At 42.0% G+C, this 19,109-nt stretch overlaps 1 protein-coding gene and 1 long non-coding RNA gene across 14 annotated transcripts in view; one reads left to right on the top strand and one right to left on the bottom strand.

The window, feature by feature from the left end:
- zic6 (zic family member 6) overlaps nt 1–18,188 on the top strand; it is a 94,274-nt gene extending 76,086 nt beyond the window's left edge. For 9 of the 12 annotated variants that reach the window (XR_004615301.1, XR_004615297.1, XR_004615298.1 and 6 more), the window contains 3 exons: nt 14,315–14,515; nt 14,652–14,772; nt 15,917–18,188. The gene's annotated coding sequence lies outside the window, so the exon portion shown is untranslated. The remainder of the gene's footprint in view (nt 1–14,314; nt 14,516–14,651; nt 14,773–15,916) is intronic. The other 3 variants (XR_004615300.1, XR_004615302.1, XR_004615306.1) reach the window with 1 other exon arrangement.
- Nucleotides 9,873–19,109, bottom strand: part of LOC117769741 — a 33,625-nt gene continuing 24,388 nt past the window's right edge. For both annotated transcript variants that reach the window (XR_004615307.1, XR_004615308.1), the window contains 3 exons: nt 14,443–14,525; nt 13,500–13,555; nt 9,873–12,000 (listed from right to left, as the gene is read on the bottom strand). This is a non-coding gene — a long non-coding RNA (uncharacterized LOC117769741). The remainder of the gene's footprint in view (nt 12,001–13,499; nt 13,556–14,442; nt 14,526–19,109) is intronic.

The following is a 19,109-nucleotide window of genomic DNA, read 5'->3' as shown; positions in this document are numbered from 1 at the left end:
ACTTGTGCTTTTATTTATAAAGCCTATTTAGACAATCAAGGAGTTGAAAATAATTAGGCTGGTGCGCACACGAGTGTGGACATGTATTCCCTTTCAATCAGTTAAAACCAGCTCTGTTAATTAAAGTTCTGAGCTGTTACTCTGCCCAAATAATTTTCTTATTAGCCGCTGCCTGCCTTAGATCTGTTGTCAGCAGAGCGTATTTTCTTTTGGTTTCTCCTTCTTATTTTTTTTGTTTCTATTTTCCACGCAGAAATCCCACTGACCCATATAGTTGATCTCATTTTTGAAGCGTATAATATAGATTGCAAGTTAAGAGAACGGAGGCTCTATTATTAGTCCCATTTGAGGTGCACAGCCTCCTTCTAGGTGCTGCCGTGCGTTGCTGAATTCCCTGAGTGAAGGCATTACCATCTCATTTGGGTGAGGGTGAGATTACCTCATGCAGCCGAGCTGTTTCATCACAAAAATGCAGGGGAGCTGAGCTGTCGCTGCTGACTGTTTATACAGGCTGCTGGAGGTAGAGGCGTTCCAGCTACATTTCACGAACATCACACATGACAACTTGTGATTCCACCTCACTGATGTTTCCCATGAAAGGTCTCTCACTAACAACAACATCCTATTGATCCCCGGCACCATTTTAACAACCTCCTCGCACCCTCTCACACATGCACACCTGAGTGGCTATGGATTGAAAACGTTAGCAGTTAGCAGCTAGCCCCTCCAACACGTCCCCTCAGAGTGGTTGTCAATTAGGCCCAGTCATTGTGGGATCGGCCCTGGAGGAGTCCTGCGATGGAAATCAGCAGCGCAAATATCAGCTCATCCCTCAGTGCTGAATTAATATGCAACACTTACATTTTTGTGCTGATTAAAAGGCTGTGGCATGTGATGAGCTATCAAAACAAGAAATAAACTACTCGGATTAAAATTCTGCTTTTAATAGGACAGATGAAAGCAGCAATTAGTTGCAGTTGAGTTAAGTCCTTTTTTTTCCAAGTCAGCTCGCCCTCATTTATGAGAAAAACTGAAAATGATCATGTGTTTTAACCTCACTTCAGTATCTCTCTTCTATTTTAGCATTTAGTGGGACTGGAAGACAATACTCACTTGTAGGTCCATCCCTACAAGCTGTTTAATTCAGCTCTGCCATAAATTCAGTCTTTACGAAGTCTGTCGTGTTCAGTTTATATTGACACTATTGTAAATGTGTAAATTCATTCATATGTTTATCGCCGAGCTCATGATTAACTCTGGTGTTTTACTGGATCACAATACTCTTCTTTTTTTGGTCCTCCCTAATCCCATAAATGACAGAAGCAGAATATTATCCTCACCTTGCAGTCCATTTCAACACTAACACTCGTTGTGACCTCAATGTTACAACATATATGTGAATTAACACCAATAGGACAGTGTCAAAAACACAATATGAATCACAAATGGCAGAGCAGTTTCATTTGTTTGCATTAGATTGTACAAGTGTACCTAATAAAGTGGCTGCTGAGTGGATCTCTGTAGTTATTATGAGGACCATCTGTGTAGTAGTGGTGTTTCACAGTGTTTTACAGGCTGGACAGTCAAAAGATACCACATCCTGCACATACCTTTCAGTGAGATAAAGAAAATAGAGTCAACTAACACAATGATAACACTTCAACTTTAGGTGAATCTTAACACAATGGAACACTTAATGGTGTTAACACTAAAATATTGTAGTTTTTACAAGTAGTATACAAACATTTAATAGTATATAATACACTGTAATGTAGCTGTAAGCAGATAGATTATGTTTATTAATGTGGAGCGTTTGTCAACAATAATTTTTCCCATGAAAACATATTCCACAACATTACAATGGAGCTTATTCCTGTATCGTCATCAATGATCTGTTTACACATCAGTCTCCACCTATGGAGTATGGTAATAGTAATACTTAAAATTCGTTTATTAAATGGTAATTGACAGCTAATGAATGTTAAAGTGTCACCAGTGCATTTCTATGCTCATATTGGTGGCTGTAGTTAATGTTGCTGTGAATGTTAATGTGAGGTGCTCCTATTATTGAATTTACCCTGGTGGACCACATTGAAAGGTCCTCTCAGTATAACACAAGTCAACAGCACCTGGCAACTGAGTATATGCAGCGATCAGCCACCACATAAAAAAACAACAGATTTGTGTTTTAATGTTGTTGCTGATTGGTGAATACTTTGCACAGTTTGTGTTAGACTTTTAAAAAACAGGTGTTTATGGGAGGTCCTCGGCTCCCTGAGATCTTTCACTTCAGTCAGTGACATGACAGATAAAGTCTCTCTTTCATCCTGACTGGTGGATTCAAGCCTACCTGTTGACTCCTGTACCTGCTGGGTGTATATAAATGTTATATCTACTCTGTTTATTCTGCACTTTTGTAACTGCAAGGAATGCAATTTATATATATATATTTACCAGATGATGTGGCAGCTGGTGCAGTCTGAGGGGCTGCAGCATTAAAGGATATATTTTTTCCTGTTGTTGGCAAAACAGGGCGAGATGACCAGTCATGTCATTCTGTTATTGCACCGACTTTACTCATCAATCAGAAATCAAAGCTCTGACAGTTGCCAACATTAAAGGGTTGCTGCTGGTGTGTCCTGTGCCAAGAGGCTCCTTTCTGCTGAGCATATTAATATACTGTAGGCCACAAGGAGGCTCATCACTAATCATGAAGGGCAGGATACTCCTGAGCCAAACCAGGCACGCTTCCAGTCAATATTCATACTGGAATATATACAGTCATCCAACCCGGTGCTGTAATGGACCACTGGAATGATTGAAGTGGATCTGACACATTTTTTTTTAAGCCAACGAGGAAATGTAGAATTTTCTGAAAACACTCGAGTGAGCTAGTGAAGAGTGAGACGACGCGAGTTTAATTGAAAAAAATCAGTTTTTGCAATGATTGAATACATAAAAATACACTTTACTTAACCTGCATGCAGGTGGTTGGATTCCCTGAAGGGCTGCAGATATATTCTCATTCCAGGGTTTCAAATTCAGAGATAAACCTCCCAAAGTAGAAAGAAATCCCCCCCAAAAAGTAACCAGGAAGTCGCAGCTGCCACAAAAAAAGGAAAAAAATAATCCTGATTCCCCCTCATCTGACTTTAAGGTGTGTTCGCCGTGTTTTTCTCCGCCCCTTTAGGGATTTCGAGGCAGGCGAGATGTCTGTTTATCTGGAACGAGCAGCAGAACTTCATCTGAGCCGGTTTTACATTCAAATCGTGTCTCCGAAATCTCATGAAGTCGGAGTTAACAATCAAGCTAAGTGCTGTAACTCTCTTTGATCTGCTGCTTCAACCACACACTAATAATCACATTAGTACAACTGTAATTGGCACCGAGCATTAGACATTATTTACCACTTTTGTTCACAGTCGCGTTTTTAAATTTCACTAAATTTTGGAGTGGAGTGTAGAAAAGGGAAATGTGTAAATGTGCAATTTGACACATTTTTAAATATCTAATGTGTTTATAATTTTTTTTTATTCAAATGTAACAGTGTCACTGACCATGTCGCTTGTCAGAGGCAATCTCCGTTCACCCTGCAAAACGTGTTCACCCGAACATCCTTCGTGTCCTGCTGCCTCCCAGCATCACCAGTGACGAGGGCTGTTTCGCAAGGGGCGGCGTCTCTCAAAATTCAGTTGGAGCCCACGTAGCGAATCCCTAGCAAGACGAAATATGTGCAACGTAACATGCATGTTCCATGATGGCAGTGACGAGACATGGTGAGTTGGCACCATGTCCCGAGCAGTGCAGTTTGTGCCTTTACTAGCATCTCCAGTATCTTAATTCTTGTGCGGAGACTGTGATTTAGCCCTTTTTTTGTGTGTACCGCGACATGTTTATGGGCTAATAGGCCTTTGTCGGTAGTACTCTATTTATTTAATACAATTGTAGTGTGAACAGAAGGAATAATAAACAGGCTGACTAAACATACGATTCTTCTTTTGGGCTGAGAGAACCCTGTGTAAGGACACAAAAGGGGGACGTTTCCACTGCGGAAAGTAAATTCTTTTGAAGTGGAACTAATCATCTGAGGGATGGTTCTCGTTGTCCTAACAACGCAGCTGAATTGGAATGAGCCTCCTTTTTTGTGGAAGATATGTTTTCTTTTTTTCATTCAGAACTGATGATGATAGTAGTTTCACGCCCTGTCCACCCACATTGTCCGTCCAAACTTCTTTGCAGATAAGTCTTTACTTGGAGACGCCGAACACACGGCGGGTGACTCTTGGACTGTGACGTCAGCCTCACTCCTCTGTCTCCCGGTCTTTACGCTTTTTAATACCGTTAGAATGAAAAGGGAATCTCACAGCAAATCCTCTCCAATAACAGTTCTTTCTTAGGGTGTGAAAAGATCAAGACTACTCCTATATCATAATGTACCGGTCACTCCTCAGATAATAATAATGCTCATGTTGAAAGTTTGTGAGGTGTGCATCTTTGTGTCTTTAAAAATAAATAATAAAGCAGAATATGGCATATTAGCCATCTTATAGAGTACTTTCATACGTTTTCTTAATTTAGACATCTGTTAAGATAGAAAGCAAAATAGTAATAAAATTATTTGTTGGCCTAAATGGTTTTAATCCTCTGTTCACCTTTCTTTAGCTACTATTGAAGGTCTATAGTGAAAATATCTCCCTCAATTTATCTCCTTTTTAAAAGCTGTAGCTGTCAGTTTTAGTAAATACTTCACAAATGATTATTGTGTTGTTTGTTGTTTGTTGTTTTTTGGACCTACAGTTTTTTTTCCCTCATCTCAGTGTGAATAAACTCCAAATTAAGATTTAATATATAAAGAAGCTGAGGGAAAATGCAATTGCTGACCTGTTCACATGGGCATGATTTGTTCTCTGAATGTCAGAATATCAAATAATTTAGGTCTAAATTAAGTGTATATAGTGTAAATTAAACTATGCGACGGCTTAGCCAATCATTTATGATAAATAAGGTGAACCTTTCTCTCGATATGTGAACTTCTATTAGGGAAACATCGGAGTGAAAGCAGGAGACCGGGTATTCTTCTATCTCAAGATAGTACATGTCATATACAAAGCCAGTAAGCAATTATTGGCTGGAATGATGAGGCCTCTGATTCACTGCGACGACTCCTTTGTCTAGAGCCGAGGGGATGTAACCGTGTCCTGCGGCTTGTGTCCAGGGGTCTCCTCATTTTCCCCTCAGGGCACTGAAAAAGGTAATTTTGGCCGTGTGACCCCAGACTGAGAGAATTCCAATCTCTCAGCGTTACTAAATCTTTATCTTTGCACGGGCTGTATAGCTGCGCCCCTCTTGAGTTATAAACTGTCGGGGCCCTTCTGCCAGTCCCACAGTCACCCAGCCGTTTTATTGTCTCAGTGGGGGGACAGGGTTCAGGCAGCAGTCATCCTCAAAACAGAGGTGAACTGTTTGGTGGGAGGGTCTCGGCTCCTGTGCTAACTTATCACTCCGACTTGTTGAGGCTTTTCGCGGGATCACAAAACAAACACAACACCTCATTGTAAACTGTAGTAGTATATGTAGCAGTCACGTGAATCAACAAAAGAACTATGAACTGTACCATAAATGTGAACAGGGATGGACATTTTTGTGTTAATTACCAATAAAATATCATTTAATCACATGTTGAAATTCATTTGATTGATTTTTCAGTAGACCCCAGAAGTTGTGATACATATATTTTTACCATTTATACTTTTCAACACATCTATTTAGCTTCCCCACTCTGTTGCCATGCGTATTATAAATGCACACTTCTGATAATGGCTTTAAAAGTCTACATTATTCATAAATTCTCTCATAGATCATTTATCCATTGTGTTGTGGCACTTTGCGGAGAATAACAGCCAAAGAACAAAAGGTTTCACATTTTTATTAGCTTTTCAAAACAGTGAAAATTAAATCAAACATTTCTCTTTAATATTCAACTTTACAGAATGGCTCCCCGTCGATGGTGAAGTCATGAATGTAGTCGGAAAATATTTGGCAAACAAATTAGAGCCACTCTGAGTGTGTGTTGAGAACCGCAGTGAAGTGTTTGTATTAGTAAGAGGCAGGTGGCAGCCAAAAGAACAAAATCACTCTCAGTCAGGAAAGTGCAGACTTTGTATTCAGCGGTCATAAATCCGCAGTACATGATGTTCAGTAAATGCAGGGGCTTCTCACACACCAATTAAAAGTGTGTTTGGGCTGCTGGTGCCCGGATTTGGCTGCGGTGTGTTCAGGCAGTGACGTCACGTGGAGGGCGGATCTCTGGTTGCGGTGACAGGGGAGGACGACTCTGTCTCGCTCAGCTGAAGAAGACAATAACTGCAGGATTTTCCTCTAGTGTTTTCTTTTTTTTTTTCTTTAATGGTGAAACAAATGTTTAGATGCTGAAGCTGTTTTGTCCCGTCACTGTCTGCCTGCCGCACACACTGCATGTTCTCTGCTGAGGCTCCACCAACACACACACACACACACACACACACTAGTGCTGACTAGAGCAGGTTAAGGCAGGACACAGCCGATAAGCTCGTGGCACACTAGAATTTCTAGCCCTTGTTGGTGCGAGGGAAATTCATCCCTTTAGAGGATACAAACTTGCGAGTCCTCAAGGAGCCTCATTTCTTCTCTCCAACTAGATAACAGCCCCCGTTTAGAGCCGCTGAAAGCACACTGTATTCAAGACACTCATAAAGAGGCTGATTTCCTAGAAGTTCAAAATGGTGAGCAACAGCACCGGCCAGGAACACGTCTTTCTTAGTTTGATCGGTTAGGCCGCATTTTGCGCAGGTCTTCCAAGCAGCCCTCAGCTTGCGAGTATATATTTATAATTTTTTACACGCCATGCGGTAGCTGGTTGCCATTGTCATCACGGCAGACTGGGAGCCCGGGAGTGGACGCCAGCACCGTGCCAGTTGGCTCAAGTAGTGAAAACACAAGGCAGACACAGCACAATTCTAATCTTCATCGTTCCAGACAGGAAGGTCACTTCTGTGGCGATTGCAGTTTTTCATGTGTGCTGTTGGCCACAGTACAGATTCCATGCACTACAGTGTGGTTGGATCTATAAATATATACGTTTACAGGTCGTAACCCATACTGCTTTGTGTCCCATGTGTATTTAAATGAGGTAATCTCAAGATTTCAGTGTTTCAAATGTTAATTATTTTTCCTCTGGAATTATTGAGGTCAGGTTATTCATAGGTGGTTATGTAACAGTAGCTGAGCAAGAGCCACTCCTGTAAGTAAACTAGAATATCTATCATGAGGAGGGAAGCCACCATTAAAAATGATGCACATATAATTGCATATTTTACTCGTTTTGTTTCTGTGCAGCTCTTCCCGAATCGTATAACGGCATCCTGTGGACAAATGGTATGAATTTGGATTCACGAGAGGCTCACGATAAAAGAACCATCCCCGTGTTCTTTTCAAAACCAGATGAAAGTGGCTTTTCCTCTCTGCCACGCTGCATTCACTGTAGCACACAACAAATAAACAGCGTGTGCACCTTAAGTTATTGTATACCTTCGTCAGTTTTCATGTGGCTCTGCAGCCTATGGACCAATCCTCCTGGTGGTGCTTCGCTTTGTAAACAATAGTCCTGCAAATAACAGGGGCCAAGTCATTATCTTCGGCTCAGCAGGTGTAGACATTATTGGAGTGTTGAACTAATGATATGTAATGAGCTCGCTGTGACACATGTCTAGCCACCCTTACTATCATGGGGCCCATTAATAGATAACAGCATTGTAATTAGCTTAGTTGGGAAGCCAAACCTGAGCTTATGAATATATCAAACTATATTTAAGTTGTGTTTCCACACTGTGTGCATTTTGCCATGCTGTGTGTCCCTGCACTGGGCAGGAGAGTGTGTTAATGTTTAATTTACGGGTTGTTTTCTAACCCCTGCACGTGTTCAATTGTCCATATGTACTTTACTTTCTTTTTAAATAAATACCCATAAAATTATTCCATGACCGACAGAGGAATTAATCATTACATGTTGTGTTTTCGGTGTATTCAGTAGCCTAAATTGAAAGCCCAGGACACATATACATGGCTGTCTTAAAAATTTATATTGGAAATGGTTTTGATGTTGTACCCCACTGCAAACACTTTCAGGCTTTCGCAGGTCTCCTAGCAACGGCAAACAAAGGCAGGACCCATCTCAAGTTTCCTGTGGAGCGGCCGGTCCGGCGTGCCTTTGATCTTGACTGGGAAAATAGCTGAGTGGGCACTACTCGCATTTGTCTTTCATTTACTCCAGCCCCCCTGCCCCCCTCCAAAAAAAAAAAAAAAACGTTCCCTGAAACAGCCAAATCTTCATCTGTCCCCGGCAACCAATACCCCCTCCTGGATAATCAACCATAGCAAAGGAAGTCAGCGAGGCACTAGAAAGTTTTGTTGAAATTGGATGTTTTTGTTTTCGGCGCATAGTTACTACCTTTAGCAGGCTGTCATTTGTGGTTCTTCTGTGGAGGAGAATGAGTGTGTAAACCAAAATAGTATGTTGTCCTTTGTTTATGCTGTTTCGGAGAACTCTCACTGTGGAATTTATCAACCCGTGTCCCAGGACTTTCAAACATAAACATTAATAAACCCATAAAGTATCCTTCTCCCTGCCTTTGGGTGTGTTTTAAGCTCTGTGAACTTGGAACAAACCGAAAGAACCATTTGTATTCCATAAAAGGCCCAATGCCCACAGAAAACTGGGCACATGTTAGAGCTCATGCGGATTTTGGGGCTACCACAGAGTTCTTCTATTTATATTCTACATTAAAAAAAAAAATCTAGGCTGCATGCAGGAAAAAAAATATTCATAACTCTATTCTTGGAGTTTAATAATGCTTTCGAAGTAAGTCCCAGGATTCCAAAATACAAATAGCTGCATCATTCTATGCATAAACACGACCAAGGAGACACAGGGCAGTGTATCTTGGGGCGTTTGGATTTTATCTTACTCTAGTGCTCTGCTCTGCTTTCATCCAAAACAGCTCAGACAGCTGAGGAGATTAAACAAATTGAAGTGTTACACACTGTTTTGGTGTAATTTACTGTAATTGATGTTTCTATCTAGTGCTGAGGCCTTCTGAAGCAATTGCTTGTGTTTGTAGGAAGACATGCAGCCCAGTGGGGTGTATTGACTCAGGCGGTTGACTAATACTGCTCTATTGGCATGTTTTAATGCTCTCCCATTGTTCGACTAACTCACTCGTCTGTAACGCACACCTTGCACAAGATGCTGCAGATGACGGTGAGTGTGTTTTATACTTTTTAAAAAAATCTCACTCTGAAGCATTGAACTGGAAATAAACAAGTGTTCTTCTGGTTTGAACGGGTCAGCGTGGGTTATGGGACCTGGTCGTGGTCCTCTGCTGACACTACTCGGCTAATTCATCACATCTGAGCCTTACACACTATTCTTCTTAATGTTCATGACACAAAAATATTGTTATTGTACGGAATGACATTGAAATGGAATGATATGTATAGATTTACAGCAATGGAGCCAGTTCTTGTGTAACTACTTAATATTTACCAATCGGAGCAGCCTGGTATGAGTGTTTCTGCATAATGAGTCCATACTGATGGATGATGCATTCATATCTTAAACTCAAGTAGCCTCAGAGTGCTAGAATATCATACTCATTACAGATTGATGAAAAAGTAAAAATAATGTACATTACATTACTCAATATGCAGAAATACAGACCCTGTGAGTGTTGGTGAATGTGAGTTTATTTCATAGTTAATATTGATGCATTCAATCTTTATTCACTATAGCTGTAAAATACATCTTATCAAATAGTAGTGATAGATATTTTTTTTTCTGACATGCAGTAGATTATAAACGTGCACAAAAAAGAATGAGTATGTACCATCACTTTATTTTAAAGTTTTATTCACAAGTTTTCTGTATGAGAAGAAATATCTGCTGTCTAAACACCAAATTTAAAAAGTGATCTGTTTGTAACGGGAAGACGACAGATGTTGAATCAAGTTTTCTTCACATTCATTGGTCCAGAGACGCATGTAAAAGAATCGAATATACCAAAAGATATTCAATACAAATAATAGGTGAATATTTCATGTGGTGAAATCGGAGCTTGAGTTAATATTATTTTATAAAACTATTGTTGCCAAGGTACAGAATGAACTCAACTCATTTCATTATGAGCACACTATATTCCTCCTGGAACTCCATCAAAGCAGGTTCGGTTTTGCAGCTCCACACTGAAACTTCCTCACACAGACATCAGCTGCAGTTTAGCAGATCTGTTTCGTTTCTGTGAAGGTGCATGTAAACACATACGCTGCAATTAATCCAGATACCGCCAAACATTTTTGCATGGCAGTGTTTTTTTTTTTTTTTGTAGCTTCAGTCTCTGATTGCTGTTGTGTGTGTGTATTTCCCCGCGCTCTTTAGAGAGCAGAAAACCCTCATTTCAACTGTCACACCGACGCTTGTTTGTGAGGAACGCTCTTCCCAGCTGGATCCTATTTTGGTTCGTCAAAGCAAAGCTGCAGAAAAGCAGGTTTTTACATTCCTTCACCCTCCTTTTATGGAAGCGACTAAGGTTGGGGTTGTTACATGTTAGAAGTATGGGGGGGAAAAAAACAACACTGTCCCACTTCTGCCTTCAGCAGCCTGTATCCTCCCCTGCTCACACTTTACACTTTACACACACGTTCATTACCTCACTTCATTTAATCAAGTCACATTGCTCAGCACCTGAGAGGAGCATTGTTACCAGCATGACACAGGATGATAAATAAAAGGTTACTGAGCAGACCTTCATCTTGTGACCTGAAAGGGGGAAGGAAAAAAAAGGTTTGCTTTTACCTCTCACCTTCAAGATCTTGCTTCCAACTAAAAGGGATCTACTGGGAGGAGGAAAAAAACAAACATTTGAAACGGATCATTTTTTTCTCTCCCTAAAACCCATTGGAACCCATTTTAGCATATTTATTTATAGCACGTTTCTGATTCAGAATCCTGCGCCAAAAAACACTGTTATGGAGTATCATCACATTACCGCCGACAAAAAATAAAGCTCGACTCCATGCTTGTCTGCACCAAACCCCACACAGAGTTGTACCCCTCTGATGGCTGCATGTGCCTTCTGTCTCTAACAACAATGCCGGGGTGGAGAATGTATTAATATCCTCCTGAGCCCTGAGCACGCACATTTACTGTCACCTTAACTCATCCCTTTATATGCTCACCAAATATAGGTGTCCTCAGAAGTGCTTTGCCCTGGAATCATTTCAATATGTAGTCGTGCTACAGTGAAAATGTCTTAAGGTTCTTAATCTTTTTATTTTTTTCAGAGCAAATAATTCCAACATTTATGCCATCACATAAATTTGCCAATTTGCTCTCTTAGTTTTTAAAAAAAAAATGTACATACAGTGGGCTTCTATGAAAATCCTTCTGTTGCCAGGACTCATGCATCGGCTAATTGACTCATTTTGGAAATATACACAACTGTGAGCTGAATTTTGGCTGCATGTGGTGAGCAACAAAAACAATAAATCCACCACACGGCTCATGCGCACAGCTACGGAGGCTTTAGTGTTTGCAGTGCTTCACAATTATATTCTTATTAATAATGTATATCTACAATCCTGCACAAGATCACATTGTTTGTCCATGCAAATAAGTAAGAATGTCTTTTTTTCCTGTTTTTCTCTGATACGTTACATATTGATATTTCACATTTTCTAAACATTGTTTTAGTGTCAGCACTGAGGAAATAATTCTAATCGATGAGCAAACAAAGCTTTATTTGGAATCTTCTCACCATTTAATACACCCACACATTATCTATACAATATGGATTGACGTCACTTGAGATTTCTGCCAGCGACATGTTGCACTCAAGTTCCTCTGGGTTAGGGCTCATGTGGAGCTTCGTGGAATTCATTTGTGCCCATGTCCATTTCTGAGACGTCCGTCTGGACTCAGATACAATAGAAGAATGAAATTGAATTCATGCCGCTCACAGCAGTGAAGAGTTAGACTTATAAAAATAGCGCAATTAATGGTTCTCTTAGGCCACGTCCATACTACTACACTTTAGTTTGAAAACACATCAGCTCTGTTACGGATACGCTTGACGTCCACGCTACTCTGGAGTTTAAAAGAAGTTTTAGTTTGGAAACGCCGCTGCAGCGTTTTAGTCATTATTAGCAGACTCTGAGAAGTTTAAACGATGATATACTCTCACAGCCGCTTGCTGATTGGGTCATTTCGGTCACGATGTAGCTCTTGCAGATTCCTCAGGCTCCTATTAAATGACGTTAGCCTCGGCTCCCAGTGTAGAACGCAACTTAGATTATCAATCAAAACCCTGTTGTCTTTTCTAACAGCTGTTGTGCAGTTAAATTCTGCATTTTATTATGTTACAACTGCTCACATACGCAGGAGACGAGAATTTATTGGAAGATTCCTGTGTACACCGGCACGTGTATGCCCAGTGAACGTGGGTGTTCATGTGATATGTGTTTTCAGGCACGTTGGTATGGATTGGAGCCAAATCGATTGTGCGAAAAGAGAATGTTTTTGTTTGAAAAACGCCATTTTCAAGTGAAAACATAGTCGTATAGATTGAACCTTACACTGGATCGTCTACAGTGAACACTTCTGAGTACTTAACACTGGGTTAATAGTCCCATAAACACACGGAGGCAGAAATCCCAGAGATATCGCAAAACTCATAATCATAATGGAAACGTGTGTGACTTGATGCACTGATAGTAAATCCATTCACTGCATTATATTCTGTCTTTTGCTCCAATCAAGATCTTCTTCTTCTTCTTCTTCTTCCTGCTGAACGTCTTCATTGTAACCTGTTGATGTAGTTGCAGCCCAGTGACCTTAATGTTTCCACCCATTTACTGAAGATTTGGTCTATATTTCACACTATGACCTATATTCATATTTAAATATATACATTTTGTCTGTCTCAGTGAAGCAGGCTGCTCAGTATAAAGCCTCCGACACTTTTACAATTCATCCTAACATGAGTGCAGATCTTTGAAGTGCCAGCTACACTTAAGTTCTTATTCTCATTTTAAACCCTTTTAAAACAGTTTGTCTCTAAACTTAAAGCCCGTACGTGCGCTCACAGATCCCTGAATTCAAGTAGAGAATATGACATGACATATGTCTGCCAAGAGTTTCTCTTCAAAACAAATACATCTGCAGATTTACTGAAACTGACACCAACCAGCATTTTTTAAAAATATGCATTTAACATATGATCTGTTGGCTGTTGCGCTCACCAAACTGAATATGTTAACATTGCCTCTCGGGGGGGATTGAGTATGCTGTTTATATGTGCACTTTTCTGCATTTCTGGAGTTTTGTGGAATGTAAGCCGCTCCGCCCACACAATAACAGCTATACTATATGTTTCAGCAGTATTTCTAACCTCCAAATACTTTTTACTTACCTTCAGGGCACCGGGTTTGAGTTCCTCTTATTTCAACAGCTTTTTCTCTGGAATATCTGGGTACATAAAGAATGCATGGTTTGGCTATTTAGAGTGATACATGTTACACCATCTCAATCTGTGTCAGCCTATATGCTATGTACACTTGGAAGACGTCAGTGTCTGTTTGTGCCATATAGAAATATCACCTCTTAACTATATGACATTTCTGGAGAGCAAAAACAATCATGGCACAGACGGAGAGGGGGTGGGGTGGCATTTGTCAGTGCTCTCATTGGGGTTCAAAAGTAGAATGTAAAATGTCTGTCTTTGTCTAATTCAACACATTTTATTTTTGTAACTGAGAAATCTGTTCAGGGACCCCAACATTTTTTTTGTCCAACTGTCAGGGTGTCATTTGTCAGAGGGAAAAAAAGAAAAAGTGAAACTGATTTCCCACCCCCAGTCCGTCTGTATGTTGTGAGGTTATAGCTGTTTCAAACATGCAAGTTGGGGGGGGGGGGGTGTACACGTGATGCACACGTGGACATGGCGATCCATCATCCTGCCATCCTGCCCCTGCAGAGAGCGAGCACTTTGACCGATCCCCTGACTTCCTCTTTGACACCGCTTCGCCCATGTGGCCTCGTCCAGCGTCAGCGAGCGATGACTTTTAAGGAGCCATTGGACTAGAAAGCATTGTCCTTCATGATTGAGATGTTAACCTTCAGGGCAGCCTCTTGCTCTTCAGTGTCTCATTTTTTACCCCTCCCTCTTCTTTCTCCTCTTGCGTCCTCTTCTTTTCCCTTTTCCCCCCCTGGTTTCTCCTTCACCAGCAGCCGGCACAGTGAGGCCCGTCAAGCCATTAGCGAGTCCCAGCACTGATAATGAAGCCACTGAGGTGGTCCGAGCCAGTGTGGCGCAGGAGCTGGAGCGCAGGAGGAAGGTAGATTAGGATAATTACCTGGCCATGGGGGCACGATGACAAAGACTCACTTCCTGCAGGCTTCAATCGCGGAGGGGCACAATATAATCAGGTGAGACCCCCTTTGTTCAGAAGAAAAGAATAAAGAAAGAAAAAAAATGTGCTTCAATCATTTTAATGACCAAAATGTGAAATGATACATGTCGGATTTTGTTGTGATGGTGATTGCTCTTCCTCTGTCTTTGCAGGTGTCCTCACATGTATGTACTCTACGTGTTTATTTGCTGTTTATGTGGTGTAGGTTCCTCACACATAATGTAAGTAAGTCCTAAATATCCACACTCATGGAGACTTTGAAGAGCCTATGAGGTCAGGTTTTTAAATTATGGTCTGCACCCACACCAGGCTTTCTCTCCCCACTCCTGTTAATCCATTTTCCACACAATGCATTTCAAATCAAAGCAGCGTCACCATAACATGCCTTAGGAAACATTAAGCCATAGTGCGCTACTTTCATGTATGATAGCATAGCCCCTGTATGCTTTGATGTGCTCACTTCTTTTTAATGCTTTATTAATAATAACACACTGGTTCCTTCTTATACCAACATCAGCTTCTGGTGCTCCTTCTTTCTCTCCTCCCGAACCACATCCCTCGCTCCCTCCATGCCTCGGCTCCTTCATCCCTCCCCAGCCCCTCAGTCTTGTCTCGGGATTGGCCTGCTTGTGTTCGGGAGTGGGATTAGAGGGACTGATATAGGCCTCAAGATGAAGAGAGTGAGAAAAGACCTATGAGAGGGCAGAGAGTGCGGAGCGCCGCATCACCATTGGTTGCTGTGCAAATCAGACACGTCTTCATTTCCTCCAACCATCCTCTGCGAGTGCCCGGCTTTCATTTCCATGCCCGGGGAGGGTAGCCGAAAGAGGGGGAGGGTGCCCGGTGGGAGGGTGGGGGGGATTTGAGTCTCTGCATGTGTGCTTTAGTGTGCGTGCACATGCGTGTTTGCGTAGACATACAGAGGGATGAGCGCGTAGCACTCACCTCTTCCAAAGCATGGCCAAAATACAAATGCTGCAGCAGCCTGCAGATTTCTGCTGGTGTTAATCATGTTCCCTGTGAATGAGGCTCCTGATTCATATGTAAAACCTTCTTAGGAAACAGATTTCTCACTGATGTTTCTCATCATTTCAGCAAATATTTAGAATTAGAGACACGGGCGAAGGTTAAGCGCACTGTCACTCTTCAGTATTTCCTGACACGTTCTTTTACTGGCTCACACAGCAGCTCGCCACATTCAAGTGTGCACACGCGTTCACAAACATCAGATTTTCTTTCTGTTTGTCTTCTTTTTTCCATGTTTCCCCTGCGTAGCCCAGCCTTTCTGAATCCTGTTTCTTTGTTGTTGTTGTATTTTCCTTTTAGCCCACAACTTGTGCAGCAGTTTCTCAAGGCATGTGTGCTTGCATTGTGTGTAAAAATAAAATATATTAATTTATTTCACATTTTCTTTCAGAATGTGCTCTTGGAAGTTCCATTTTCAAAAGGCTCCTTGTTGACCCGCATCTATTTAATTTGTCAGATGTTCCAGGGTATTATCAGCACACTCACAACATTTATGTGGTGTTATTTATAACCAGATTTGACAGCATTGGAGTTTTCATATGATGAACGTGCCTGTTGAGTTTGTTGTGCACCAGACTGTTGTGACTATTCGCCTGCTTGTCAGTTGACTCCGGCTGCCTGAACACAGATATGACTGGGAGCAGTGGGGCCGAGCTCCAGCTGACTCCACCGTCCTCCTCGCCCATATTAAATGTGCGTGGCCTGCCGTCCCTCTGGGGGCACCTGGCTCCCCTCCCTGCCATCTCTGGCTGGATCGATTGCAGAGGCCATCCCAGTACAGAGACCGGGGTCAGCTTCAAAGGCCGCCTGCCCACTTCCTGCCACCTGGTGTTCCATTTTGGATGAAGGGTATATTTCCCTTCCGTTCCCTCCACACACCGTTGCCCTTCTTCGAACAGGTTAAGGACGTGGAGTGTGTACAGCTCCTCCCTGTGATCTACTTCAGCCCCGTCCCCAGCCGGCCGCACGGGGAGAGAGTGGGAGATCAGTCCCATCCAAAAACCACAATCACACACCCATTTGATGTGAAATCTGCTTCTGATTTAACTGTGGCCTAAGAATGAGTCGGTTGTACAAGGTCATAGTCAGATTTTCTTGGACTGACAAATGGTGAGTTAAATATTTATGTTATATTGCGTCAATAAAATTTTAAATAAATCAATCATAAAATCAATTAAATGATTGATAGAAATGACCCCAGCAACACAAAATGTTGTTACTCATTTGTGGCATGGATCTTTAAATCAGCATGATGGAAAAGTTATTTAAAAATAATAGCTTGTTTAAAATAAACCATTAGATAAAGTGAACTTTTTGGCTCAAGCTTGAAACATGTCTCAGTATTAACTGATCATCAGATCTGCTATGGTATGAGCCTCTCTCTCCCTTTCCCTGTTGGTCCAGTAACAAATGGCAGGGCTATGGAACACACATTTTATGTCCACGAGAGCTGTCGGACAATTAGCTCCAAGAATACATATTAATCAATCGAGATTTTTTTTCTTTTTTGAAACCGTGTATTAAGCCCAGCCATTATTTTTTTTTCTTCCTTCCCCTCCAATACATTAGCAGATCGCAGTATGTCCGCTACTCTTGTGAACAGGGATGAGAAGGAGACGGAGGGAGAGGAAATAAAGGTCTGATGAGTTTGGCAAAGAGACGATGGAGGCTGAGACAGATGGCATGAAGTCTGCAGCACTCTGGCGTGGCTCGCCTGGTGCTAAAATCCTCCTCTCTCACATTCCAACAAATCCTACCAGGAGGCTGGGGAGTCTGTCACACCACTCCGAGGATCCACATGGCTCTCTTCACCCCCCTCTCCTACCCCCCCATCCCTTCCACCCCACCCCAGCACGGGCCTCTGACCACTCTGTACTGCATTCCTGCTATTTTATCCTCACACATGTACGTGCATGCTCGCACATCGACGCGTGCAGAGGTGGGTCATGTGGACCTTTACAGGCCTGGTAAGATGAGAGGCACGGGGGGGGTGCAGATATGAAGAGACGCTGTCCGTCTGCTCTCGTGGAAAAAGGAACCAAAGAGGCTTAATTGAGAGAGGTGGCCTTTACTGTCACTCCAGTGTAAAAAAAAATTTGAAAATCTTATTGAGTAAACACTGGGCCAAATAATGAGGGGAGACATTGTACAATCCATTTATATCAGAGGAAGACAACATAAGAAGCTTTGTGATTAGTTTCACCACAGACCACATCAGCCCCGGCTCTCGAAACAGAAACGCTGTGGCTCAATCTCATTTCAAACATCCACGGCTTCAGACCCGTGTTCCGAGGCTCCCTCTGGGCCGCGCCGATCCAAAGTGGACAGCAAATGTTACCATGATTACACACGTAGCACAAAACCAACAACTGGATCAGGGGCTCCACACGACATCTTCGTCTCCAAACACCGCACCATTGATACCCTTTGAATTTCTCAAGCGTGCTTTCTTTCACCATCTCAAAGTGGTTCATCTAATAAGAACAATCTAATTTATTTTACACTATGCTCTCTCCCCACGTCTTTCCCTCACTGTCTCTCTCCCTGCCTTCTGTTTGTTCTAATGAATGACTTCTGAGATGAGGTGCTGCTGTGAGGGGGTCACGGGGGGCTTCAGAAGCACATTACTGTTAATGATAATAAAAAGAACAATCTGTGCTAAACCTCTTGGATGTTTTCTCCTCTCTTCCCATATGGAATTAATATTTCATCTGCTATTGTTGTGAGTGTCCTTACATGTTTGAATTGAAGCCCGTGCAATTAAAATGCACACTAAATATTGTTTTATGTTTTTATGCATGCATTGCGTGTTGACTTTAAAAAGGGCTGCTCTGATAAAAGGGATGCAGTGGTGCACCATCTGGGTTACAAAGTACCCAAGTGCACAACATCAGGCACGTCTCAGCTACTGTACACGGGGCTGCGTGAGAAGTTTACTCCCCGCGGTAACATTCCAAGTTCACAAAGAACGGCAAGAACACTCCAAATGCAAACACATTTGAACATTCGACAAGGGCCACGCAGGAGTCGGGCTTTGGTGATGTTACGATCTGACCTGTTTCACAGACAAAGGGGTTGAGGACGTTTTTAATCATCTGATCCGACTCAAATTAAAGCAATTAAATGGAATGTGTTTTCAAAAACAAAGTTGATGATGCATGCATTTGATGGATGACAACTTTCCTTGTGTTTGCATGACAAGTGGGTTCAACACCAACAAACCATAACAAGCACAACCACTCGGTGTAGCTGCAAAAACTAATATTGGAAACATTTTTAGCTGAAACACACAAACATATTTCCCCAAAACACTAAATAATCCACCTATAGTTGCTGCGGATGACGATGAACACATTTCTTATGCAGGTTTTCCACTCTGGTGCAGGCCGTCACACCGGCGTCTCCCCAACCCTGAAGTATTTGCTGGGGTTGTTTACATGGATCTGACATTCAAGAGCAGATCGCCGTCGACTTTCCCTCCCACCGCCAGCACAGAGACAGAGTTGCTGGCTGTCCTTCCTACATGGCAGGGCAGCGTGGCGTCCCCTAGCTCATTGGCACTGCAGCTGTCACCCACAGGATGG

Source organism: Hippoglossus hippoglossus, chromosome 10 (assembly GCF_009819705.1).
Source record: "Hippoglossus hippoglossus isolate fHipHip1 chromosome 10, fHipHip1.pri, whole genome shotgun sequence".
Taxonomy (NCBI): Eukaryota; Metazoa; Chordata; class Actinopteri; order Pleuronectiformes; family Pleuronectidae; genus Hippoglossus; species Hippoglossus hippoglossus.
Note: the sequence above shows the minus strand (reverse complement) of the source record. Positions and strands in the feature narration are given on the sequence as shown.